This window comes from Miscanthus floridulus, chromosome 14 (genome assembly GCF_019320115.1).
Source record: "Miscanthus floridulus cultivar M001 chromosome 14, ASM1932011v1, whole genome shotgun sequence".
In the NCBI taxonomy this organism is placed as follows: Eukaryota; Viridiplantae; Streptophyta; class Magnoliopsida; order Poales; family Poaceae; genus Miscanthus; species Miscanthus floridulus.
The window spans coordinates 54,243,687-54,247,831 of NC_089593.1; the positions used below are offsets into that span (position 1 = coordinate 54,243,687).

General features: G+C 38.6%; 1 non-coding gene across 1 annotated transcript; it reads left to right on the plus strand.

The window, feature by feature from the left end:
- Positions 1-3,756: 3,756 nt before the first annotated feature.
- Positions 3,757-3,863, plus strand: LOC136506360 (small nucleolar RNA R71). The gene has a single exon (XR_010771569.1). It is a non-coding gene; the product is annotated as a small nucleolar RNA R71 (small nucleolar RNA).
- Positions 3,864-4,145: the final 282 nt, after the last annotated feature.

Below are 4,145 nucleotides of genomic sequence, written 5' to 3' on the forward strand. Positions count from 1 at the left end.
AAGGGAAGCTGTCATCTCCCCAGATAGGTTCCTGTGTTTCTCTAGCAGACTACTCTCTGTTTGCCTTCCTTACAAGTTCAAGCTGTCCAACCACACCAAGTACAATGGCAAGACAGAGCTGAATCAGTGGCTTCGTATTTATTCCCAATCAATCGAACTAGCGGGCAGAGATGTTGACATCAAGGCACTTATTTCCCCATGGGTCTTGAGCCGGTACCTCTTGCATGCTTCTTTTCTACAACAAAACTTTTAAGAGATAGTAACAAAAACTTAGAGTATTTATTTGGTGGATGAAAAATCTATCAAGCATATTTTTGCTGTTTACTTCCAGTGTAGGAGTAAAACATTTTTGGGTTGATCTAAATGGAATGGCATGTTTTTGCGCCTACCCCCAGTGTAGGAGTAGTGCATATGTGGGTGGTGTGTACATGATCTTAATTTTAAGAGCATGAAAAACCTCTCATAAGGGTCAACAAAGCTTGACTAAATTCAATGTAAAACAAGCAGCATATAAGTGGAAGTTTTCCTAGCCTAAATAACATGTATGGCTCTGGTAGGAATTCAAGTTTTGTCATACAGGAATTCATCATGTAGCATTTTTATGTTTTTCAAAAGATAAATCTCCAAAACTTAGTATCACTTGGAACAAGATAAACAGTAGCTTAGACCTTCTCATATCATATTCGTCAATTACCTAGACTTAGATCGATCATATGCTACCCATGAGTTTCAAGTTCAGAGTAAATTCTTATATCAAAACAATTTTATCCAAAACTCGGGAGAATTCAAGGTTGAAAACTAGGTACTTAAAAAGAATTACAATAGAGCAACTATTCATCATTTCCATTTTAAGAGATTAGTTTTAGAGTCCTTTTTATTTATTTATTTAGCTCTTAAAAATCAAACTTAAAGAAAACTAGACACATTTTTTATTTTATTTTTATCACACATTATATATAGCTAACACAAAGATAAATTTTTATTTTGTTTTTAGTTATACATCTTTTTTAGCAACTATAGAGCAAACTTAAAATTAATAAAACCAAAAGGGAAAGAACTGCTTATCTAGATACATGGGGGATACCCTTTCCCCAAGCTAGTTGTTGTTGTGGTTGCTCAATGAGGTGGCCGAATGTTTGATGTTGTCTTTCTCAGAGCGGTTTTGCTATCGGAAGTCCTTCTCATCCATTATGATGTACTCCTGATGAGGAGAGATGAAGACGACCGAATGAACTTGCTCTTGATCTTGTGCATGATCCTGCAAAATGTCAACAAGAACAACAAAACTCATGGAACAGATTAGAATAAGAGGGTTAGCGGTCAGCCGTCCAGGGGTTAGTCGTTCTTGGAATTTAGAAGTAATCTGGAATTGGAAGAATTTTAGCAGGATGTCTATCTAATATTTTTGGATTTTATGATATAATGGAATATAACTAAATGTATGCATGGTATTTTTATATTTTTTATGCCACCACGGTGAATATTCCTGCGGGTTTTTACACACCGTGAAATTTATTCACATGGGGCTTAGGATTTTATAATGCAGTAATGAGATTTTTATTTTCTTTTCTAAATGCAATGCAAATGCAGAAAAGATAAATATGCTAAAGTGAAAATAATTTATGCAATGTGAAAAAGCAAATATGGATAACTATCAATTTTAACTCCCGGCAAGGGTTCGGCGTTTTGAGTCCTCCAAACAGGACTCCTCCAATCTTGTTATTCTTCGGGTCCATCATTCGGTCCTGGAGATGGAGACCTTGATGGTTGCACCTCTTGTGATGGTGACTCTGATGATGACGCCACCATTTTCTTCCAAACTTGTTTGGTCTGTGGACATGCTTTTGGCATAGTAGGTTCATTATTGTCAACTTCTCTTTCTTCTTCATTCTTTGGGAGTTGATTCCTCTAGCGTTGGGATGATAGACGTCTTCTCTTGGGACAGATCTTCTTTGGCTATTCATAAGTTGTATAACTATTGAAGTAGCATCATACCTTTTGTCCTAGAAATTGGAAGTGGATTTGTCCTAATCCTATGTAGATGATTGCGTTGGTAGTGTTGAGGAACGGTCTTCCAAGGATGATAGGTATGTCTTCTTCTTCCTCTCCCATGTCAAGAATCATAAAGTCGGTAGGGACATAGTAATCTTGTATCTTTACCATGATGTCTTTTGCTATTCCTTCTAGAAATCAGACTGTTTTATTCGCCATCTGTAATTTCATATATGTAGGAAACAAAGGCTCACCAAACAAATAGTCATAGGTTACCTTGGACATCTTGTTGACACCCGATCCAATATCATAGAAGGTGTTGTGGAAGATTCTTTGTCCAATTCAACAGTCGATCATCGGTACGCGTGGATCCTCCTTGGTAAGGAATGATGAAGTGAGGAGGTGGTCGTACTCTAATCAAAGTGTGTTGATCATCTTGACTGATTCTTCTCTTGGCTGCCTGGCCCTATTCTTCCTTCTTTGGTTGTTTTTTTTCTTGCTTACTATTGTATCCTCGGACAGATACGACATCTGTGGATGACTAGGAGAATGCAATATATGTTTTTTGAAGGTAAATTTCTCCTTTCTATCCTTAATTGTGAAATAGATTTTGGCACTGTCCGCGTAGATGATGGCTTTTGCGGTGCTTAGGAATGGTCGACACAAAATAATGGGTGCCCTTATATCTCCACCTGAGTCTAAACCCACAAAGTCTATGGGTCTGTACAAGGCTCCAACTCGTACACAGATATCTTCAAGAATTCCCTTGGGGTAGCAGAGTGACTGATCTGCAAGCTGCAAACGCATATTTGTGTATAGCAAAGGATCTCCATGCATTTTCTCATAAATTACCTTTGGCATGATGTTAACACTTGCTCTGAAATCACAGATAGCTTCTTGGAACACATGAGGTCCAATGGCTATGGGGATAACAGGACTTCCTGGATCACCTTTCTTGATGGGTATGGAATAATCCTCCCATCCTCCACTAAATGGTTCGCTGTAGAATACTGCATTGTGAATGTCGATAAGATTTGTAGTTTCGGGGTCTTCTGGTTGCCTTGGGATCTTACCTTTGTCGATCGAAGGAACAACAGCCGCCAGCTGAGCTATTTGTGATTCTATCATTTTATTAAAGCTATGTTGATTTTTAATGGCTGAGGAGAAGCTATCCATTCTATTATTTATATTTTCTAAGATTTTGTCATTTGACGCTAGTTTTCTAGATAAACCCTCCATAATTTTAGCTGGACTAGAGACTAAATCTCTCAAAGATGGTTGGTTATTGAAATTATTAAAATTATTACTATAGTAATTATCTTGGTAGTTTGGCCTCTGTTGCTGATTCCATCATTGATTCTGTTGAAGACGATAGTTGTTGTTGATGAAGTTCACATCCTCATGGGTTTTAGGACAATTGTTCCTTGAATGCCCGGTGTTTCCACATTCTTCACATGTCATGTGGGAATCATGTATGTGCATGACTTCCTACTTCTCAGTGACTCAATCTTCAAGCCTTTTCATCAACTGATCCATCTTAGCAGACAACATATCTACCTCCTTGAGTTGATGCATACCTCCACCTCTCTTGTGGGGTTGAAGATGTTCTTCATTCCATCCTTGGTTGGAGGCCATCTTCTCTATGAGAGCTATTGCTTGTGTGATTGTGAGTGATAAAATGCACCTCTAGCAGCAGCATCTACATTCTCACGAGTGATGTTTGTCAACCCATGATAGAAAGTCTACATGAGTAGCCAATTCTTCATCCCATGATGAGGACATTTTGATATGTATTCTTGAAAGCGTTCCCATGCCTTAGGGACAGATTCATTATGTTGCTATTAGAAACTAGAGATTCTTCCACGCAGGGCGTTGTTTTTGCCCATGGGGAAGAACTTTGCTAGGAAGGCAGTGGAGCAATTTTCCCAGGTAGTATTCCTGTCTTTGTTGGCACAAAACCATTGCTTCGCCTTCCCCAAAAGTGAAAATGGGAAAAGGCGAAGTAATATGGCGTCTCTAGTAACTCCTTTGATGGTGAAAGTGCTGCAAATCTCCAGGAAGTGTTGGAGATGAGCACTCACATCTTCATGTGCCTTTCCACAAAACTGGCTAGCTTGCACCTTATTGATGAGTTCTAGCTTGGGCTCAAAAGC